This window comes from Myotis nattereri (assembly GCF_964212035.1).
Source record: "Myotis nattereri genome assembly, chromosome: 12".
NCBI classification, from domain to species: domain Eukaryota; kingdom Metazoa; phylum Chordata; class Mammalia; order Chiroptera; family Vespertilionidae; genus Myotis; species Myotis nattereri.
In genome coordinates this window covers 45,987,121-46,011,339 of record NC_138087.1, presented here as the reverse complement: position 1 = coordinate 46,011,339, position 24,219 = coordinate 45,987,121, and the positions used below count along the sequence as shown (strand labels likewise).

Genomic DNA, 24,219 nt, shown 5'->3' with positions numbered 1-24,219 from the left:
TTTATCCTTCATTTTGTCTATGTAGTGTATCAATTTTATTGATTTGCAGCTATTGTGCCAACCTTGCATCCCTGGAATAAATCCCACTTGATCATGGTGTATGATCTTTTTAATATATTCCTGGACTCAGTTTGCTAATATTTTGTTGATGATTTTAGTACCTCTGTTCACTGGGGATATTGGCCTATAATTTTCTTTCTTTATAGTGTCTTTATCTGGTTTTGGAATTAGGATAATGCTGGCCTCATGAAATGGACTTGGGGGTCTTCCCTCCTCTTGAGTTTTTTGGAATAGTTTGAGAAGGATAGGTGTTAGCTATTCTTTAAATATTTGGTAAAATTCACCTGTAAAGCCATCTGGTCCAGGACTTTTGTTTGTTGAAAGTTTTTTTTTAAATTATTACAGCTTCAATTTCATTAGTTATAATCAGTCTATTCAGATTTTGTGACCCAGTTTTGGAAGATTGTATGTTTCTAAGGATTTATCCATTTTGTCCAGATTGTACAATTTGTTGGCAGTTTAGGGTATTTTCACTTGCAAATCAAATCCCCCTAACATGTAGAAATGATATATGCACAAGGGTGATGTTTAAAGGAAACTAAGAAAACATAAAAACATTGAATATTGAGGATAGGGAGATTGTTGGGTTTTCTCTTTTATTTCAAAATCAGTTTACCTTTATTAAGGGCTTACAGAAGGTCAGATATATGCATTATCTCATCTAATTCCCATTTTATAAGAAGGAAACTGTAACCGTAATTTTAATGCTGTTTGTTCTATAAATAAAAACTTGCACAGCAATAACTGAACTGTTAAAGGGATTACTTTGCTCCTGGAAACCATCCTCCTACAGAATGTATCAGTACAAAGTTTGCTTGGCATGAAAGAATCACTCTATACAACGCATGAAGAGCAGATGGACAATCTCTTATCCAAAAAAGTTTACAGTCTCTTATCCAAACAACCTAAGCTCAACATAAATATCATATAATCTTGCCTTCTATTAAAGTAACATCAATATGGTTCACAGATAAGATGACCACAATACTAGGGACATAGTAAGGATTCAATAAATATTTGTTGAATTTTATGAGCAACCATGTAATTGATCCTTTGCAATGCATTTCATTCCTTTAATTGCTTCTGTTGAGATAGCATTTCTATACTAGAATGTTCAAACTTAAACTAAGAACTACTCACCTAAATCAAGATCAAACTGGCACCTCATGACTACATCTGGAAGTCCTTGATTTTTTAAAATGTACTAGATAGCTTATACTTGCCCCTCCAGATCCACTCTCCACCCTTTCCACCTTGTGACCTGGATGGTCTATACCGACAAGCTTCCAGCTGGGTGTGGCCACAGGAGAGACAAGACAGTACACAGGAGACAGAAGAATGAGATCAGAATCCTTATCCTCTGGGCTTTCCATCTGCAGGGCCACTGCAGGCTGATCATCTCCTGTAATCGGCCACCTCCATACAGCCTGCCATTCAGACTCCAGTGGTCTCCGTCTCTACTGAGGGTATTAGTAACAGAGACTGCCCCCTGCACCCCGCTGTTTCTAGCCCCAGCATACTGCACAATCGCCTATGATTTTGTTCTACATATATGCAAATAGTCCCTTTATCAGATTCACTACAAATTATCCCATTAAGGCATGGCATTTGATTTTTCTAGGACTATGACTGATACAAACATGGTACCCAGTTGATTTTGTAAATTGAGATTAAAAAGGATACAGAAACTTTTTTAGCAAAATAAGACCTAAAAGTTATGCAGTTGTAGGAGATGTGTCTTATATGTTGACTTAATGGCAGGTTCTTAAATCTTACATTAGAGATATCTAAAAAAAATGTTCATATCTCCATAAAAACCAAAAGAGGGGGAAAAACTTTTTTAAAATCATCAACTAATGTAAAGGCCAACCTGACTTCTTTTTTCCTCTCCAAATACTCTGGGGATTCTAAGTCTGACACCACTACCCAACATTAAAAATAGGTAGGGGAAAGAGAAGAGCTGTGATTTATACCCTATTTTATAGGTCAAAGATGGAGCAATCTGGGGAAAGCCCCAGCCTGGGAATAGAAGAAAGGTGGTAGGATCTAGCTCTGAAGTTAGAGAGCACAGGGTGTGAGGAAGAGGAACTGTGCACATGATGGAATATTTTGACTGCTCATCAGAGTGAGCCTGTAAAGGCTGCTGTATCAGCCAACAACCAGAATCTTGTTATTCCCTGGGGAAGGAACGGGAGAGGTGAGGAACGCATTCTCTGAGTTTTCAGGGTTGGCCCACTCGGATGGCTCACCACAAATTGAAGGAACCTCCATGTGGAGAAGCGATGCTACAAAACCAAAAGAGGGCTGTGTAGGTTTTCTGCCATACAACTCCAAGGAGCACCTATGCCATGTTACTCACACAAGCAGTGGCCTTGCTGAATCTCACTCCGATCCCAATGTTCCTACTTGGTACCTTGGAATGATTAGCTTGATCCGTTGTCAGCTCTGCATTTCAACATTCAAGCATCTATCATTTGGGCTCCATCAAAATGAACATGAAAGAACAGAGTGAACGTTTTAGGGAGTTGTGTTCCCTCTGCTCACTTCCAGTCATCAAACGGCTCATAAGATTCTCTTGCACGTACAAACAGGAAAGGGGGGCTACTGCAGGACCAGCCAGCAATGCCCCGTCAAAAGTGGTTGGAGTATGTGTGCATAGGTCATTTGAATTGCATGCCATCATAAAAATCTGGGTCTCCAGCTGCTTTTAGGAAAATTCATAAGATCTGGCAACACTAGGTTCACAATCCCAAAAAGCCACTATCCCTGGGGCTGAGTAACAGCCATGCCCTTTAAACCAGACCTTCCACCATCTGCCTCATTGACTTGCGTTAAATCCTGGCTTCTGGAACCATCTCAGTGAGCCAAGCCTGAAAACTCAGAGAACGGGCTCCTCACCTCCCTTACTCCTTCCTCAGGCAAGAGCAGCAAGAGTGGTGGTGGTCAGCAGATACAGCAACCTCTATGGATCACTCTAATAAGCAGTGAAATACTTGGACCCTTGTGATTCAGAGAGCCCTTGATCATAAGAAGTGGCATCAGCTCTACTGTCATCAATCAAATGGTAACGTTCCTGGATGATAGAAAGACTCGTAAAGAAACCTCCGGCATGGGACAGACAGGCATCACTCTATGTGGGGTTGGGGGCAGGAGAAACTAAGATGGCGGCATAGATAAACACCGGGAAATAGTCGCCTCCCACAACAATTGAAAATTAGCCCAAAGGACGGAGCAAACATCGTCCAAAACAACAGGAAGGCTGGCTGAGTGTAATTTCTACAACTAGAAGAAAAGAAAAGCACGCTGAGAGCCAGAGGAGCTGCGGAGGCTGAGTGCAGAGGTACGCGGCGGCTCGCGCGCGCGGAAAGGGGGTGGCACCTGAGGACGCGGCTGTCTTTTTGAATCACAAGCTCCCGACTGCTCTGATCTCCGGTTCCGGGAAGTCTCTGGGGACCCAGGTCTCATACGGGGAGAGGCAGCTCTCTCAGGCGGCAGCGGGCGAACTTGGGGGCAGATTTCCCTCGGAGGTGCTTGCAGCCATTGCCGGGACACTGAGACGCGCGACTCCGGGCGCAGAGAATCAGCCATTGCTTCTTTCTCTGGCCCTTTGACTCCCTGAGACCCCGCCCCACCCGGGCTGCGGCAGAGGCTTTTGCATGTGAATGCCCCAGAACTTTGCAACCTGATAATTACCTAACTGCAGCCGGGCCAGCCAGACCCGGAACTTCCAAGAGAAGGCCCAAGGCCCCGCAGCGGCTTGCATTGCTTCACAGCTGAGCCTCTTCGTAGTTCCTGCTGTGTGGCCTCAGGCAGGGGCTGAATTAGCACCTCCTTAGATCCAGGAGCCACTGTACCCAGTGGTCAGAGGGGGTCCATTCTCCCACTTCAGACACAGCTGCTTCCCACAGCCAATTGGCCTGGAGGTCAATTCCTCCCAGTGATCCTACAACAAGCGAGGCACCAAGAGTGCACCAAGAGTGTCCACCCCAGGTAACTGGGGAGGCTGAGCCACTGGGCCCTACAGGACACCTGGCGCGCAGGCCACTCTATCAACACAGGGAAGCAGCCAAAATGCGGAGACAAAGAAACAGGTCACAATTGGCAGAAACGGAGGAGGCCAGACGACTGGATATAGAGTTCAAGGCCACGTTTATAAGGTTTGTCAAGAATTTTATGGAAACCGCCGATAAATTTAATGAATCCCTCAAGGAGTATGGTGAGACCATGGAGGTCATGAAAAAGGACCAATTAGAAATTATGCATACACTGACTGAAATAAAGAATACTTTACAGAGCTCCAACAGCAGACAAGAGGATCCCAAGAATCAAGTCAAAGATTTGAAATGCAAAGAAACAAAAAATACCCAACCGAAAAAGAAAAAAGAAAAGAGATTCAAAAAATATGAAGATAGTGTAAGGAACCTCTGGGACAACTTCAAGCGTACCAACATCAGAATTATAGGGGTACCAGAAGGAGAGAGAGGGCAAGATATTGAAAACCTTTTTGAGGAAATAATGACAGAAAACTTCCCCCACCTGGTGAAAGAAATGGACTTACAAGTCCAGGAAGCGCAGAGAACCCCAAACAAAAGGAATCCAAAGAGGACCACACCAAGACACATCATAATTAAAATGCCAAGAGCAAAAGATAAAGAGAGAATCTTAAAAGCAGCAAGAGAAAGACAGTCAGTTACCTACAAGGGAGTACCCATCCGACTGTCAGCTGATTTCTCAACAGAAACCATGCAGGCCAGAAGAGAGTGGCAAGAAATATTCAAAGAGATGAATAGCAAGAACCTGCAACCAAGATTACTTTATCCAGCAAAGCTATCATTCAGAATGGAAGGTCAGATAAAGAGCTTCACGGATAAGAATAAGCTAAAGGAGTTCATCACCACCAAACCAGCATTATATGAAATGCTGAAAGGTATTCTTTAAGAAGAGGAAGAAGAAAAAGGAACTCTTACCATTTGCCACAGCATGGATGGAACTGGAGAGCGGATAAATACCACAAGATCTCACTTATTTGTGGAATATAATGAACAACATAAACTGATGAACAAGGACTGATCCAGAGACGGAGAGGCATTGATTGGACTGTAGGGCCTTGGAGGGAAGGTAGGGGAGGGTGGGGGCAAGGGGGAAAGATCAACCAAAGGACTTATATGCAAGCATATAGGCCTAACCAATGGACACGGACAACGGTGGGGTGAGGGGGTGAGCGGGGAGAGGGGGGGTAGAGGGTACACATATGTAATATCTTAATCAATAAAAAATATTAAAAAAAAAAAAAACCAAAGAACTTACATACTTATCTGCATAGCCCATGAACACAGGTAACAGGGTAGTGAATGGGGGGTGGGAGGGTGGGGGAGGGGCTGGGAGGAGGGAGGACAAAGGGAGGAATGGGAGGTATCTGTAACACTATCAACAATAAAAATATATATTTTTTTAAAAAGAAAGAAACCTCTATAGGTTAAATTGCCGTACTGTCTCCATCTAGAGCAGCGGTTCTCAACCTGTGGGTCGCGACCCCTTTGGGGGTCCAACGACCCTTTCACAGGGGTCGCCTAAGACCATCGGAAAACACATCTATAATTACATATTGTTTTTGTGATTAATCACTATGCTTTAATTATGTTCAATTTATAACAATGAAAATACATCCTGCAGATCAGATGTTTACATTACGATTCATAATGGTAGCAAAATTGCAGTTATGAAGTAGCAACGAAAATAATTTTATGGTTGGGGGTCACCACAACATGAGGAACTGTATTAAAGGGTCTCGGCATTAGGAAGGTTGAGAACCACTGATCCAAATTCACAACTCCAGAGAGTTCCAAATTCACACAGGGCCATTTCTGAAAACTTACTAACGTGGGAGTGGCATGTTGTTGTTTGGAGTTGTATTCTGCCCTACAAACATCCAATCCCACCGGGTGAGATTCAGGGCAAACGTGTCCTCACATCCCCAAGCGCCCAGGCGAGCAGAGCCAACCAGGCCCCTAGGTCTCGTGGGCAAGAACAAGCAAGATGGCAACGCAGGGGCCCGGCTCGAGCTCAGCCACGACCCAGAGAAGCAGAGGGGGTACCCGGTGGGCTTCCACGGCGGAATGAGGCCGCCACAGAGGAGCTCAAGAAGGAACACTTGGAGATGCTGCGGCAGAGAGGCGCTACAGGAGGCAGACGAGCTGGGCGGGCTGGTGACGGCAAACACAGAGTCTGCACAGTGCGACCACCCCAACCTCCTGTGACACCGTCAGCGGCCTGAACCTCTCGGACCGGCCACGCTCAGACTGCCCGGCCTGAGCAAGGGGCCCCCACGGGTCTGAGGGAAGGTATCCTCCACGGAGAAACCAACCAGAGCCTCCCCCAGGAAGTCCCACCCGCATGCCCGCACGCCAAACGGTCAAGAGCGGACGTCCCGACGGCCCGGACTCCACCGAGAAGCCCCTGAGTGCCACTCCTACCAGCAGAACCCAGCGCACCAGCTGGCCTGCATGGTCCGGCACGGCCTGGCACAGCCCGGCACAGCCCAACACAGCCACGAGGCAGCTGAACACCAGGCCAGGGCCCAGCCTAGGCTGCGAGGACCTGTCCTGTCTCCGCTGGGGTGTGCCCGTCACCCAGTCTGCACGGAGACCTCCCAGAACTAGCAGGCAGCTGAGAACGGCCTCTGGAGGAGCCTTCAGGGCCAAATTTGGAGCATCTTCCCAAATGGGCCCTCGCCCTCCATTCAGCCCCTTCGCTTTGGGAGGTCCAGATTTGCCTCATATTCTCCTGTCTTTGGATCTGTACATCTAGCTTCACTGAGCCTCTAATGGAAGTAGAAGAGGAAAAGGACAAGAACTTTCCATGTAACAAATGGGGAGCTGTCCTTTTTAAACTGTCAGTAGAGCTGCCATGATGAATAGAAACCCGAGTAGCCCTGATGAAGCCTGGGTTAACTTCTCAGCCCCATCGCCTCTGGAAATGGAGAGGAAATCTTTCAACATTTCAATCAGGCTGACATCACGCACTGAAGACTGTTGCTTTGAGGCAGAATTGTAAGGCAAGGGAGGTAGAAAACTGGAATGGGAGAATGTCAACTTGGCAATAAGAACCGAAAAGAAGTTGAAAGGCATATTAGGAAGTCAGGGGCTCTGTTTCTTAAATATCATGGACTGCTAGAGCTGGGCGGGACCCAAAATCTCATCTAACCCCTATTCAAAGAGAAGGAAAGGAAGCTGAAAGTTGTTAAATGGTTTGGCCAGGATGTCTGTCTTGTTAACCTCTGTTTCCCAGCACTCAGCGCAGTACCTGGCATGTAACAGCATTGATTAGATGTTTGGTTGGTTGAATGAACGTATGGCAGAACCTGAACTGAAACTCAAGACAAGGGTTTTACAGCTAGTGTTTCATCATCAGAACTACCTAAGTAAGCTTTTTTTTATTTTATTTATTTACTAGAGGCCCGGTGCACAAAAATTTGTGCACTCGGGGGTAGGGGGTCTCTCAGCCTGGCCTGTGCCCTCTCGCAGTCTGGAACCCCTCGGGGGATGACCATCTGCTGGCTTAGGCCTGCTCCCCAGGGGATTGGACCTAAGATGGCAATCAGACATCCCTCTGGCAGCCCGGCAGCCCTCGGGGGATGTCCACTTGCCAGCGGGGAGCAGACCTAAGCTGCAGTCGGACATCCTTAGCGCTGCTGAGGAGGTGGGAGAGGCTCCTGCCGCCACCGCTGTGCTGGCAGCCATCAGCCTGGCTTGTGGCTGAGCAGAGCTCCCCCATGTGGGAGCACACTGACCACCAGAGGGCAGCTCCTGCATTGAGCGTCTGCCCCCTGGTGGTCAGTGTGTGTCATAGTGACCAGTCATTCCCAGTGTTTCTGCTGTTAGGGTCAGTTTGCATATAACCCTTTTACTATATAGGATAGAGGCCTGGTGCACGGGTGGGGGCCGGCTGGTTTGCCCTGAAGGGTGTCCCAGATCAGGGTGGGGGTCCCGCTTGGGTGCCTGGCCAGCCTGGGTGAGGGGGCTGATGGCTGTTTGCACCTGGTCACACCCCCTTCAGGGTGGGGCCCCCACTGGGGTGCCTGGCCAGTCTGGGTGAGGGGCTGAGGGCCGTTTTCAAGCTGGTCTGCGACTGAAGCTCCCAGCCTCTTTTTTTCTTTTTATTTTATTCTGGGATTTATTTACCTTCTATAATTGAAACTTTGTTGCCGTCCTGCTCGCTCCAGCTCTGAGGCCACAGCTGGCTGGAAGCAGGTATCTGGGGTTTGTTTAGCTTCTATAATTGAAACTTTGTTGCTTTTGGAGCTGTTGCTTTCAGAGCTCAGAGCTGGGCCGTGGCAGGCGGGGAACCTTGGCTTCCTCCACCACTGGAGCAAACAAACCTCCTGCTCGCTTCAGCTCCGTGTTTGCCAGCCGCCATCTTTGTTGGCAGTTAATTTGCATATCTCGCTGATTAGCCAATGGGAAGCATAGCGGAGGTACTGTTAATTACCCTTTTGTCTTTTATTAGATAGGATTTTTAAATATACTTTTATTGATTTCAGAGAGGAAGGAAGAGAGAGATAGAAACATCAATGATGAGAGAGTATCATTGATCGGCTGCCTCCTGCACACCCCTTACTGGGGATTGAGCCCACAACCTGGGCATGTGCCCTTGACCAGAATTGAACCCGGGACCCCTCAGTCTACAGGCCGACACTCTATCCATTGAGCCAAACCAGCTAGGACTAAGAGGGCTTTTTAGATAGATGCCTGGACCTACCCCCCAGACCTCTTGAATAAGATTCCTCATATGTGGGAGCCTGGTGATGTTAACCTTCACCCTGTTCATTTGGATGATCACCTGGGTTTAGGAATAATTGCCCTAAACAATGCCATCTCTTGATACCTAATGTACCTAAACAGTTGCCATTCTTTCCACCTTGTCAGCTTGCTACAGACAGAGTAGCCACATCCCCTTTTGGAGTCCAGAAGTCTCCACTGAAGTTTTTTCTAAACATAGCACACAGTTTTCAGGGTAGTTATCATTTTAGCTCAATTTGGATTAGAGGGTGAGTATTGGCTTTGAAACAATAGTATTTCATAGCACTGAAATGGCATAGGATTAATTAGCAAGAAAAAATAAATACATGAGAATATAAAGGATTTCATAATAAAACCTTTGTCACTCAGCCCAACAATGAGGCACCACATGGTCTGCATCGAAGGGTCCTGGCAGATATCCTGGTTTAGTGGGGATGCTATGGGCAAGGACTCAGAAAATAACATAACTGAATTAGGTCTTCATTAATATGACAAATAGGGTGTTATTTTTTTTTCCTCAAAGGATAATAAGCTAGTTTTATTTCAGTAACAAGTGTGTGTGGCTTTTTGTTTCTCTCCCATTAAAATCTTTGTCTGGCATTCATCATGGGCTTGTTCAGACCTATCTAGGATCTCCTGTGAAAGGGAAAGGAGCTAAGCATGGGCCATAACAAATCGGAGGGTAATATGTTAACCAGACACCACTCTCAAAGGGACATTCCAAGATTAATGCATTTATGCTGACAAGGTTCTTTGAGCTCCCAAGAAAAAAGATGTGCTATGCATCTGGTCCTCCTATTAATAACCTCTTTGGTTTTCATTTGTGCTCATACTCACAATAATACAAGAAGCTATGTGGCCCGCTTCATTCATTCAGTCATTCATCTACTTTGAATTTATGTATGAAAATAAATACAAGGCCTTCTTACTTTTTTCAAAGTCTACATTTAAACAAAAGTGAAGAAGAGAATACTAAATAACACCTCATTTCACCCTTGCTTAAATCTGTCTATTTAATTCCCTGTAATTAATATATTCCAAAATGCAACTCTTTTTCTGGGAACCTAATATACAGCATGGTGACTACAGTTGATAACACTGTATTATATACTTGAAATTTGCTAAAAGGGTAGATCTTAAGTGTTCTCACCACACACAAAAAGGTAACTGTGTGAGGTGACAGCTATGTTAATTGGCTTGATTATAGTACCCATTTCACAATGTATATGTGTATCCAATTATGCACCTTAAATATATATAATTTTTTATGTCAGTTATATCTCTAAGCTGTGGGAGGGGAAGAGGCAAATTATCCAGCAGAAAATATTGGTCAATCCTAGAAGTATTATCAATAGTATCTCCCAATTCTGGCATCTGTGTCTCTCTCTCATGGCCACTGCTCACTAAAAAAACTCTATGAAGTCCAAACAAGTTTTTAAATTACCCAGTCCTCTCAACTCCTGAAAGATAGGAAAGAAAAAGTGAGGGAAGGTGAGAGACTATGGTGGCAAGAATGGTGCTAAAACAGAAACACAAACCAATAAATGCAAGGAAGTTCGGAGTCGGGGCCGCCACGGAGTCTTAAACCAGGCCCGCTGTGTTTTGATCTTGCAGAAGCACATATGGTCTTCCATTAGCGGGTCTCAGAGCAGTGGGCAATGTTACCATACCATATGTGCTGATCACAACTACAGGGCTGATTTATGTTAGTGAGCGCACGGTTTTTTCTTTGTATTTCATCTCCTTGTTATTTCAAGAGAAATATAAGGGTAGATTTATTCTGCCATTTCAGAGAGGCTTCCTAGAGTTTGTTTGTCTAAAGTTGATAGTTTCCCGTAGGGTGAAGCAGGTCTGCTTCCTACAAAAATTTGGTGAAAGCTAGGAGTTCCTTGTCCTCCTCCTCACCTAAAATGAAAGCTGATTTATCCTCATGCCCACCCCTACTCAAAGCTCATTCTAGAACTATGGACATAGAGTTAAGGCAAGAATATTGTAGAGAAGAGTCACTCCATAAGTTTAATGCTTACATGTGATTTCTCCTGTTTCCTCTACTTCTTTTCTCACCAGGAGGAGTAACTATGGCCAGGGATCAATGACTTCACAAGGCTAATTAGGCAAACCCCAAGGATGGAAAATAACTAGGTAGAAATTTTGGAAATGACTGCTATCCTCATTTCCCTAGAAGAGTCTAAGATTCTCCCCTGCTGGCCAATGAATCATTTGTCTAATTGTGCAATTAAAGTGGGTCAAAAGGAAGATGAAAATAGAGGTTTCAATACCAGCACACAGAGATAGAGGTTATTATCACTTGTCACATGTACAAACAGCATGCCAAGAGCCACCACCATATGCTTCCACAGGATTCAGTCACCTCTGGTCCTTTAAGGATAGAAAACTATTTATCTTGAGTATCTCTGTGTTCCTATACTACCTAATGTCACCCCCCACTTCTGAACCCCAACCACCTAGCACCTTCCTATAGTCCCAATAACAGCCTAAAATACCTGCCCTCCCAATGTAGGTCTTCAAAATTCTTTTATCAGATCTTCTACTTCCTCTAATCAACAGACATCAGAGAGAACAAAGAGGTATGAGGGACTGATAGCCATTCTGGAGCTAGTCTTCACTTCATTGTGCAGTTAGTAATAAAAAATAAATTTCTAATTGGTGGAGAAGCAAAAGGTGAGACAAAGAGGAGAGAATCTTTTCAGGCACTGTGGGGAAGCAGCACAGTTTTAGACTGGACTCTAAATTTTATCAGACTATCTTTACCTCCTATGTGTACCCCTCACCTCTCTCTTCCTCACTGTTCTATCATAAAAGATCAGGGATAGGAGAGAGCCCTGAGTTAGCAATAAAGTCGAAGGCAATGGCCCAGTGTTTGGAGGAGACTTTACTGTTTAACTAACAAACCTCTTGCCTTACAATAAAAAATGAAGTTCTCTTTCCCTCATCCCCCTCTCTTTAAAATTGAGGAGGTGATTTAAAGAATCATATCCTACCTCTTTTATATAATTAGCATCCTGAAAAGCAAAATAAGGTGTTTGAAAACATATGTGAAGAGGTTACAAGTACAGCTTTAAACTCAAGCAGAGTTAAGTTCAATGGTGAGCTTTGTCATATACGACCTTTGTGATTTAGGGTAGTTGCTACCCTTCTAGATTCCCATTCTCTCACCTGTAAAGTGGGGTTATTCATACCTATGTCATTAAGAGGATTCAATAAAATGAAGTCTATGGACACTTAGCAATGATGTTTTTTGTTTGTTTGTTTGTTTGTTTAAATATATTTTTATTGATTTCAGAGAGGAAAGGAGAGAGAGATAGAAATATCAGTGATGAGAGAGAATCATTGATCATCTGCCTCTTGCACACCCCCAACTGGGGATTGAGCCTGCAACCCTGGCATGTGCCCTTGACAGGAATCAAACCCTGGGCCCTTCAGTCCACAGTCCAATGCTCTATCCATTGTGCCAAACTGGCTAGGGCACAACTGGTTGTTTTTGAGATGAGGGTGATGGTTATGGACACAGCCCATTACCACCACATTGAACACTAGTTGAGAGGGAATGATGTCTTATCTCTTTCCTCCTCACCACAGTACCACGCACAGAATGCATACACAATAAATCCTTGCTGAACTGAGTGGAAACAGTGGGCACAGTTAATGAAGTCTTTCAACAAGTACGTTAGGCAACCAGGTCCCACAGAGTATCTTAAATTCAGATAAACTGTGAAGAAAAAAACTTATTAAATTCCCTGTGTTTAAAGAGTTATCATTCTAGTGATCAAAGACAGATAATCAATAAGTAAATAAGTTACATAATTTCAGATGATGGTATAGCAATATGAACTATTAAATATTAAAGAGAATTATGGAGTAGAGAATAACCTGGGGTGAGGAGCAACTTTTTATAGGATCATTAATAAAATCACTTCTGAAGAAGTGGTATTAAATCCGAGAATTGGATGATAAAAAAACAAAAGTGTTAACGGTGAGAAGATCTAGGGAGAGTGTTCTGGGCAGCAAGTATAAAACTCCAACATCAGGTACAAGCTTCTAGTATTTGAAGAACAGAAAAGAAGCCAGTATAGCTAAAGCCTAGTGAGCATGTGGGAGAGTGTATATGTGGGGTTGGGGGAGAATTAAATAAGGACAGAGACAAGGGAAAGCTAGGATGGTGTGAACTTTATTCTAATTATGACAGGAAGGCACTAGAAAGTTTTAAATAGCCTCTCAGAAGAGATGCCTGCTTGGTGTGTGATTATGTGATGGAGCAAATGAAGTTATTCTGGTTCCTGTATAATTGTTTCATGCTAATACAGCAAGGAAGATTGTCAAAGCAACCAGGTTGATATTCAGAGTTGTTGTATCCAAGAAATGTATTTCCTCCATTAGAAAAAAAAATCAGGACTTGCTTTCAACTTCAGAGAATAAAAAATTAGATCAATTAGATCAAAACCTATCAATTCATTTAACAAAAGAAGGCTTTGAATCCCTTCTCAATTAGAAAAGTTATAAAATCTTACATCGGTAAGAGACCATTTTTTCTCTTGGTATTAGAATTCAAACTCCATGTTAACTAGGATTCACATCCTAATCTCCAGAAAGTAACATTTTATAAGGACTCATCTAAACCTTCATAACTCAAGCTTCATTCACTCTAAAGTGTAAATGACTGATAATAGTGAAACAGCCAGTAGAGTTGGCAGAGGAAATTCAGGAATAATATCAACAAAAGCCATTTTTTAAATAAATAATCCTTAAGATGTTCTGTTATGTCAGCATATAAAATCTTGCCCTCTGGCTCATGCAATCTAAGGGGAGAAACATGTGGTTCACATGAATGAAATGCCATGTGAAAGGTATAAGCGACATGTACAAAGGAATAGTCGCACAACAGAAGCTGATCTAAAGCAGTTTCTCAGCCTCAGCACTATTGACATTTGAGGCCAGATGATTCTTTGTTGTGGGGGGATGTCTTGTGTATTAGTTTTAACACCAGACCTGGCCAATAGCACCACCAACTTGTGACAACCAAGAATTTCTCCAGACATTGCCAAATGTTTCCCATGGAGCAAGATCTAAAGTATCTTTAAAACACACACACACACACACACACACACACAACTTAAGTGGAGAATTAGAGTATATATTTAAAAGAGAGAAAAAGAAAAGGATTTCAGACAGGAAAAAAATCATATGGCAAAACTTGAAGGCATAACACAGCAATGAGGCAGCCGTGGGCAAACTACTGCCGGCTGGCCCGATCTGGCCCGTTTGAAATGAATAAAACTAAAAAAAAAAAAGACCTGTACCCTTTTATGTAATGATGTTTACTTTGAATTTATATTAGTTCACACAAACACTCCATCCATGCTTTTGTTCCGGCCCTCCGGTCCAGTTTAAGAACCCATTGTGGCCCTCGAGTCAAAAAGTTTGCCCACCCCTGGGCTAGAGCAAGGGTGTGAGGAGGAGTATGGAGGAATGAAGCTCGGAGACTGTTTACTATGCCAGACTAAAAGTGTAAACTTCAATGTCTAAACAATAGGGAGCCATTGAAGGATTTTTGAGTAGGACAGTGACTTATTCACATTTGCATTTTGGAAGCATTTCTTTGGTGAATATATGGATAACAGAATAAGGGTAGAGGAAATGCAATGAATGGAACCCAGTTATCTATTTGCCATCTTCATCACCAAATAATAAGGATTGGCATTAGGGTCCCGAAAGCAAGGTGAGAGATATTTAGAGGGAATCGGTGTAATTTAGTGATTAAGTGAACGTGGAAAGCAAGGAAAAGGAAGAGTGACAGAATTGCAGGTTGCAAGTTCGAAACAATGGGAAAATGGAGCAGGCTGAGAAATGTGTCCTACTTTGGCTATGTGAATTTTGAGTTGTCTGTGGGACATCCAGGTCAAGATGTGTAGTAGCCTGTTGCTCAGGAAAGAGATGTGGGCTCGATCTGCTTGAGACTCTCCAGAATAGACAACAGTTGACATGCCCATGAGTTGCATCATGAAGGGGGGCTGTCCCATGTTTGGCATGGGCTGGGGTCTCACCCTGGGAGGGGGTTATATAGAGGCTGGGTGGCAATGAAGATCCTGGCAGTATTATAAATGAGAGAGAGAGAAATTAAAAGACTAAGGAAAAGAGGGGAAAATTACCTACGTTCAAATTATTGCTAATCATTCCTGGCTGTTCCTCTTTAAAAAGAAAAAAGGACTCAAGGAGGAAAATTGTTCACCAGCAGTCACCTCCACTGCCACTGTGATGCCTGGTGACACATAATTAGAAAACAAATGACAGATTAGTTTAATAATATTCATTAGCAACTAATGAAACTGGCAGTGTTTCCTATTGAAAGCAGGTTGGGCTGTTAGTTGATTTCAAGCAAATTATGCTCCTCCCCTCCAGCCTCCCTCCTCACTCTCCCCTCCCCTAACTGCCTTTCAGCTAGAGGCTGGGGGGTGAGGGGAGGGATTGCAAATGGCTCATAAAAAGGGGCACAAAGGATGAGGTGATTGAGGAGACAAAAAGAATAAGAGGAAACAAATCAGAATGGGAAAGAAGAACCTCCTGAGGTCAGGGGAGTAGAGAAATGAAGGAAGAGAATGAGTGTAACCTGCCCCCACCCAACCCCACCCCAGCTATCTTCAAACATTTAACTGCTGTCAAAAAACAAAATTTCCCTTTGCCTCAGGGAGAAAATGGTTAACAGAAAAAAAAATAATCAGTGCTTCCTCTCAGGCATTGTTGTTCTTTTCTTTTTCCTTAAAAAAAAAAAAGTTATCCTAAGTAAGAATTTTAACGATATGCAGAAATCATAGCTGTCTTGCTGAATTGCTGTAGGACTGACCCCCTTGACAGTTCTTAAATTATTCAGCTATCAAGGGCCTGCTAAACATTAAATTAAGCATCCTCTCTCCCCTGTCCTAAACCATTAAGTTATGCAAATGCACAGATAATGGGGCATATGACAACCGGAGGCATTAATCACGCAGCCCTGTCTCTGGGCTGTTGTTATGTAGAAACTGCATCTGCCAACAGACGGAACAGCCACAATTAGATCTCACTTAATGGAATGAGGAGACTGCCTAGCCCTCCACACTCGTGTTAGGTTGTAGACTAGGGAGTGAATAAGGCACTGGGGAGATGAGCCTGCTCTCCCGTTCTCTCTCCCTCTCTCTCTCTTTTTAATACCTGCTTCTCCAATTGAAATGAAAAATTACCTGTAATTGTTATCATTTGCAAACAAAACCTGTCAGAAGACAAACCTGCTGTTTACAATGGGTGTTTTTGTTGTTCCTTGGGGGGGAATTTCCTTCATTTGTGTGTGTGTGTGTGTGTGTGTGTGTGTGTGTGTGTGTGTTTAACAAATTCTCTGTCTTTGAGGGGAGGCTGGAGCTTGGGAGTGGGAAGAAGCAAACAACCTCCAAATTGCTCTTGAAGATGCAGACTGACTCACCCAGCCCACTCTGCTGTGGGCTGCTTGGCTCCCACCAGCACCAATCATCCAAGAAAGAGGCGGGCAGAGAGTAAGCTGTCTTCTGCCAGTCTCTCCTCCTTCCCCCAGCAAGTGGTAGATGAGATAGACAGGGAGACATCCATCCCCTCATCTTCCCAAGAGTTTTCCTATTGCTTCTCCATGATTGAACACTCAATTTACAGCTTATGTATTTTTTTGAAATCCAAGTACATAGTTAAGCATTTTTACCGAGGTCAATTACTTTTGTTATTTTTAGTTTTACTCTTAGGACATGAGGACAACACAACTGGCTTTGTAGGAATCTATGTATATGACTTGCTAACAGTTGCCATCTATAGACTTGAGTTGGCATATTATTTTATACAGAAACATTGACTTCCAACTGGTTTCTCAAGAATCCTATGGTTCCACAGTCCCGGGTAGAGAGGAGGCCCAATATGGGAAAGACCCATGATCACCACCCTCCCTACCACCACCCCACACACAGCAGGAGCATCACTTTCAACTGTTTCATATACTGAGCTTTTGTGTTAAGAAAAGGTTATTCTGTTCCCCCAGCACCACCAGCACCCCACACCAAGAAATATTTTCTGGAATTAATATTACATGGAAAGTGTTTTTTTAAAAAAAAACACACAAAACAACAACAAAAAAAAAAACACAACACTGCTCTCCAAAGTTAACTGGCTCTTCCTTTCATTGGATTCAGTGAGATCCATTCATAATAAACAGATCTCATTAAAATTGTCATTTTTTTCTTTAATTTACCCCAGGGCTTGATTTCTGGGCTTGCCCTTTATTGGCTGCATGACCCTTCAACAGGTGCCTCAATCCCTCTAAGATTCAGTTTTTCATCCATCAGATGGGGATAGTACCTTCCTCCCAAGGATGTCAGAAGAATCCAATAAGAACCAATGTAAAATGCCTAGCACAGTACTTGCTACCTAGCTGGTGTCTAATAAAAATCTTTCTTTACCAAATATATCAAACCCTTAGCAAAGAAGTAGTTATACATCTCTAACCCCCACAATGCTGGCACCATGCTGGGTCCATCACAGACTTTACACAAATAGTTGCTAAATGCAGGAAGGAATCACCAATGCCCAGCTAGACCCACATCCCTTGGCCACACAAATCCAGGGTAGGCCATCCATGACAGTGTGACAGATCATAAATGAAGAATCCTGGAGCTTACAACTCACTGTCTTACGATGAGAATTTTCATCAAATCCCCCCACAATATATAGCTCTCTGCCTTGCTCTTTTAAGGATCTAAGTGTTATAAATCTTTGCTAAAGGACACTAATGACACAGGTTGCTTTTTCAGTTGAGGCAGACGGACAATCCTAATGCCGAATGCATTAAAGCTGAGGAAACAGTCAGTCCACAACACAGAAAACCCAGCACTTGGACTTGGAACGAGACCACCTGAGTTTGATTGAATCAGACTCAGCCACGTATGACCTTGAGCATTAACCTCTTCATGCCTCACCTTCCTGTCTTAGCACTTATCTGTAGGGCTACGGTGAGGGTTAGAGTTAAGAAATGAGAGATGCTCAGAGCAATGCTTAGAACATAGTAAGTACTCAAGAAATATTGACTGCTATTATATTTATAACTGACATTATTAATTCCTCATCATAAACCCTTTTCAGCCCTATTCAACCCTTCTCTCGTCTAGCTGTCCTCTAACCTCATGGGTGAAACAGAAGAGATTCAGCCATACAGAACAAATTCCTAAAGAAACTTTATTCATAGAACAAGTGTGAAAATTTATTTTATTGGCAGTAAAAGGGAATTTTAAGGCTATAATACCAGCTCTTTATTCCTCAAAGGGAAGTAGTTGCTGTAACGCTGTACTTTGAGCTACATGGCTAGTTAGCACCTTCCCTCTTCATTGGAGAACCATGAAATCTATTATGGTCCCTTAGGAGGCAAGTTTCAATGAGAAATTGCTACATTTGTTCAAAAAGAAAAACATATTGACCATGATGGAAAGATTTTACCCATATCTACATAATGGTGACAAAATTGGACATGGCTAAAAGGCCTGGGCAGCCCAATTCTTAGGAACATTCCGGGGGCCAGTGAGGCAACCAGACTGGAGCCAAGTTTTGGGATGTCATTAGTGATGAGCATGGGATCGGCCCAACTGGCAATCACCATGGAGAGTGACTTGTAGCTGTGTAGTACAATGCAGCTGCTAATAGCAAGTAGTACCTCAGGCTATCCTGGTGGATCTAGAGCCTGGCACGATAGACTCGGTCAGGTCTGAACCATTGGGCCAGATCTTCAGGCCAGACAACTTCATGTTTGGTCAGAGTGGGACTGGGAACATCTGAGCAAAGGGCCACTACATAGAGGGAGCTGAACTGGTGGACTCAGTCCTGGACCTGGTGAGGAAGGAGTCAGAAAGCTGTGACTGTCTGCAGGGCTCCCAGCTGACCCACTCACTGGGGATGGCACCCAGTTAGGGATGGGCACACTGCTTATCAGCAAGATCCAGCAGGAGTACCCAGATCGCATCGTGAGTACCTGCAGCGTGATGCCCTTGCCTAAGGTGTCCTACACGGTGGTCAAGCCCTACAATGCCACCCTCTTTGACTCCCAGCTGGAGGAAAACACAGATGAAACCTACTCCACTGATAATGAGGCCCTGTATGACATGTGCTTTCGCAACTTGAAACTGACCACCCCCACGAATGGAGACCTCAGCCACCTGGTGTCGGCCACCATGAGCAGGGCCCCCACCTGCCTGCACTTCCTGGGCCAGCTGAACTCAGACCTGTGCAAGCTGGTAGTGAACATGGTGCCCTTCTCACGCCTCTACTTGTTCATGCCTGGCTTTGCCCCTTCTGACCAGCCGGGGCAGCCAGCAGTATCAAAGCCCATCAGGGCCACTACCTGACAGTGGCTGCTGTTTCCTGGGGCCACATGACCATGAAGGAGGTGGACAACCAGGTGCTCAACATGCAGGACAAGAACAGCAGCGCCTTTGTGGAGTGGATCCCCAACAATGTGAAGACAACCCATGGTGCGACATCCCGCCTGGAGGCCTGAAGATGTCAGCCACTTTCATTAACAGCACAGCCATCCAGGACCTGTTCAGGCACATCTCAGAGCAGTGCTTGGCCATGTTCCAGGGTAAGGCCTTCCTGCTCTAGTACATAGGCGAGGGCATGGACAAGATGGAGCTCACCAAGGCTGAGAGCAGCATGAAGGACCTGCTGAAGCCTGGCTCTCAAAACTGTGAGCATGGCAAGGACAGATGATCTCTGGAGTATGGAGAGTGGAGAGTCTTGATTATCCTGTAGGCATCAGAAATTGTATATAGAAACATTGTTATTTGGGGTTTTTTTTTAATTGATCCTTAGAGAGGGTTGGTGGGACATCCATTTGTTGTTTCACTTATTTATGCATTCACAGGTTGATTCACATATGTGCCCTGACTGGGATCAAACCCAGAACCTTGGCTAATGGGGAGGATGCCCCAACCAATTGACCTACCTGGCCAGGGTGATTTATCCTTGTTTTAGAAATTGATCAATATGTTGAGCTGCCCCCTGCACTGAAAAGGTTGCCAGTTCAATTCCCCATCAGGGCACATACCCAGGTTATAGGTTTGACCACCATTCAGGCACATGCTGGAGGCAACCGATTGATGTTTCTCTCACTCTCTCTCTTTCACCCCTTTCCCTTCCTCTCTTAAAAAAATCAGTAAAAACATATTTTTAAAAATGAAATTGACCAAGATGGCCTTAATATTCCCCCTCAGATTGATTTAACATTAGACAAGATTTTTCCCAACTCTAGGTCTCTTACTTCCCTTTTCTTGGAGCATCCTCTTTAGAAAATTTGTAATTGTAAATCCTTTCCCTGGCCCTTAAAGTGTATATAAATCTTTTAAATACGTTCTTGTGAGTGCCCCAGCCGGTGTGGCTCAGTTCTTTGGGCGTCCTCCTGTGCACCAAAGGATTGTAGGTTGGATTCCCAGTCAGGGCACATGCTTGGGTTGCAGGCTCGATCCCTGGTAGGGGGCATGCAAGAGGCAGACAATCAATGTTGCATTCCCACATGATGTTTCTCTCTCTCCCTCTCCCTTCCTCTCCAAAAAAGAATTAATAAAAAATTTTTAAAAAACAAGTCTTATCAGCTTTATGACCCAGGACCATCTTTCTCAAAGACTTAGGAACCATCTCTTGAAATGCAATCAAAGGAGAACTTATCCTTACCACCCAGTCTCTGTGGGAGCATGACCTCGGGGGCCATCTTGCTCCAAGTTGTAAAATTACTTCTTATCATATGATATGAGAAGTTTAATATTACTTTGGGTAAAACCAAATAGCAGACATGGATGACCCATATCTCTCCTTCACACCCCAGCCCTTAAAAATCCTACCACCCTCTGCTTCAGCAGGGTTGAGCTCAGGTGAGTTCTGGCTTCTCTCCCCTATTGCAATAGCTTTGACTAAAACCTTTGCCTGTTTAGCTTTGACCAGTATACTTTTTGCTCTGACAGGATATTCTCCCTTCTTGGACTTTCATTCCCCTTCAGCTATATCCCTATTCTCAATTCCCTTTGAGAGCAAAATTCCTTCCAAGACTTGTCGGTGCTCACTGTCCCTCTTCCTCTCTGCTCCACTCTGGCTTCTGCTTCCACCCCTCCACCAGAACTTCCCTGTCAACTCCATTAATGACCTCTTGCTATGACTTCGTTAAATTAACGTTTGTTAGGTTCAGTCTGACCTCAAAGACAAAGACCAAAACTGCTGTATCAGTTTCCAGTCACAGACAACTAGACTAACATAGGCTGATGTAATTAAGACATCAAATAGTCACATAACAGAAAATCTGGGAGCAGACAGTCCAGTTTGGATGATAGGATGATAGGGCTTCAACTAATTTCTCTGATTTTTGGTGTGTGCTTTTAAACTCAGGGATTTATATTGGCTGCTATTGCTCCATTCCCTAAGATCAAGAGATCTCTGCCCAGCCTGAATGAAGTTGGGGGCTCTTAGCAGAAAAGAAGTGAGATAATGGCAGGTTGCTTGGGCAACAAACGATTGGCCATGGCCGCCAGTGGTTTTGAACGATGGCTTTAAGGCCATCATGTCTTCAGTCCCAGCAGTTCCTGATGATACATGGGATACATATCACCTGCCAACCTTGACTGACTGGCAGTGGCAGCCTGGAAGTGCTATGCCTGGAAATGAAACATTTGTAGGATCCCAGGAAAGATGGTCTGAACTTTTTAGCAATAGCTGTGAAGCACATGGCCCAGGGGAGGAGCAAGCAGCAGGAGTGCCTGTATTACAGATCATATCTTCCTTGCTAGACTGTCCACAGGCTGTGACAGGTGCAGGAAATGCCTCCTATATTGATGGCAATTCCTATTTTTCCCCCAACAAGACTAGTCCCAACCCCTGCTTCGGCTTCCTCTGTGTCTGAATGTCATCTGTTCATATTAAGGAGGAAAAGATCAGCCCAGGAGGGGGCGTAGGCAGGTGGAATCCCATATTCCTTCTAATATCTGAAGGAAGCACGAGCAAAATTATCTTTATGCTGTCCTCCCCAGGTTCTAAATATGATGGACTGTACTATAAGTACAACCCTTGAATAAGAACTTGAGATAAATTGAGTAGGAAACTTTATATCTGAAAAATTGTCTCAACCAACTATTTCTGAACCATTTTTACTATCTATTTTTACAAATCATTTTTCAAAGGCACCCCTAGCAATAAGTCTAGAGTATTTGTTTCCAAACTTGAGCATTTTTATGCAAACTTTTCATCTTCCTGGGCTAGATGATTCTAAGAAAAATATTTCATTTATTAGAAGGGCTGCATTGCAAAGCCTTGCCCCATGAGAACACAAGCTCTATGGGAGCAAGAATGTTGGCCTGGTTTGTTCATTCTGTGTCCCTAGCACCTAGCCAAGTGTCTCCACGTCAAAAGCGTTCAGTAAATATTTGTTGAATTGATGTCATAGGATAACCATCCTTCTTGTGCTGTGTGACATGTCCTGCTTCACTTTCCCCTTGAGGATTAAGATATTGATGGAGGATCCGCCAAGATCAATGGCATGCCCTAGATGAGAAATAGGGATGTGCAGGAGGGAAGCATGTGAGTCAGAGCTATCTATTCAGCCTTAAGTGGGAACTCAAGAGACACGCACCAAGGGAGCTGGCGGTAGGCCCAAAGTAACAGCTCTCCCTAGGAGGAGCTGTGTCATGCTAGGAAGTCACTTAACATTAATAATAACAGCCAACACTTATATAAGTGCCCTATTCCAAGTGCTCTATTTGATTACTTTACTTAATCCTTATAGCTAAAAGCAGATACTATTACTGTCATGTCCCTTTAACAGATGAAACTACTAAGGCACCGAGTTAAATCAACTGCCCAGTTTCCCAAGGTCACACACACACACACACACACACACACACACACACACAGTTAGAATCAGAACCAGAATTTGAACCTGGTAATCTTGCTTAAGTATCTGTGTTCATAACATCTCCACTGTGCAGACACTTTGGACTCTTACAGGATCTCCAGGACCCCAATTTGCTCATTAAGTAGGGCTGTGAGCTGAAACCAGTTTGGCTCAGTGGATAGAGCGTTGGCCTGCGGACTGAAAGGTCCCAGGTTCGATTCCGGTCAAGGGCATGTACCTGGGTTGCGGGCATATCCCCAGTAGGAGATGTGCAGGAGGCAGCTGATCGATGTTTCTCTCTCATCGATGTTTCTAACTCTCTATCTCTCTCCCTTCCTCTCTGTAAAAAATCAATAAAATATATTAAAAAGGCGAAAGATGTATACGATCTGAAGAGAAACCAGAGTATAAAATATATTTAAAAAAAAAAGTAGGGCTGTGAGATCAAGAGGAATGACGGGTCAGTAGCCCTCAAACCTTCTCAGCTGCATGACTGTTTGGGGGACGGGGGTGGGGGTAGTGGTATGGGGGGATGAGGGTTGCCGGTTGGATCTTCTTGGCTAGCCAAATTTATAGAAACAAAGTAGAATGGTGGTTAGCAAGAGCTGGGGGGAGGGGAAAGGAAATTTGTTGTTTAAAGGGTATAGAGTTGCAACTTTACAAGGTGAAAAGTGAATACACTTAATACTACTAAACACTTAAATAGTTAAGACGGTAACTTTTATGTTATGTGGTTTTTACCACATTTAAAAAAAATGGTAAGAAATCTTACTTGGCCCAGCTAGTGTGGATCAATGATTGAGCGTCGACCTATGAACCAGGAGATCACTGCCTGATTCCGGGTCAGGACACATGCCCGGTTGCAGCTGGATCCCCAGTAGGGGGTATGCAGGAGACGGCCGTTCAATGATTCTCTTTGATCATTGATGTTTCTATCTCTCCCTCCCTTTCCCTTCCTCTCTGAAATCAATAAAAATATTTTTAATTAAAAAATAAATTTTAAAAACTCTTACATGGCAGCACAGTAATTAAAATGCACGGGGAACTGCCCGATTCAGTGGGAGCAGGGGTGTATGATCCCAGCCTCCTGGCTTCTTTTCCCAGATCCTCCCACCAGAACAGCCCCCAAGGAGACATCATCAAAGCATAGGTTTAAAAGCACTAGACGTGAGAACTTCTAAATTCTCCGTAAGCCAATTCCCCAGCCTCAGCTCAAATCATACTCTCAAAAGTCGCAATCTCAAAAATCCCTGTGGCCACTCAACATGCAACCAGTCAATTCATGCTCGCCACCATGGTACTTGAGATCTTCCATGACACGGCCCCAGTTTAAATGTCCAAGTTTACAAAGTATCACCATGTTTTTCCTCCCAACCCCACTCCACCCACGTGCCCGCCCTCCACTCCAGCCACATGGGACGCTAATCTTTTTCTCAT

The 24,219-nt window shown here is 44.0% G+C and overlaps 1 pseudogene across 1 annotated transcript; it reads left to right on the top strand.

Annotated features, from left to right (window-relative positions):
- The first annotated feature begins 7,410 nt into the window (after nt 1-7,410).
- LOC308527720 (tubulin beta-2A chain-like) lies at nt 7,411-19,619 on the top strand (annotated as a pseudogene). The gene is made up of 2 exons: nt 7,411-7,480; nt 18,440-19,619. The product of its transcript is annotated as a tubulin beta-2A chain-like (transcript).
- The last annotated feature ends 4,600 nt before the right edge of the window (nt 19,620-24,219 follow it).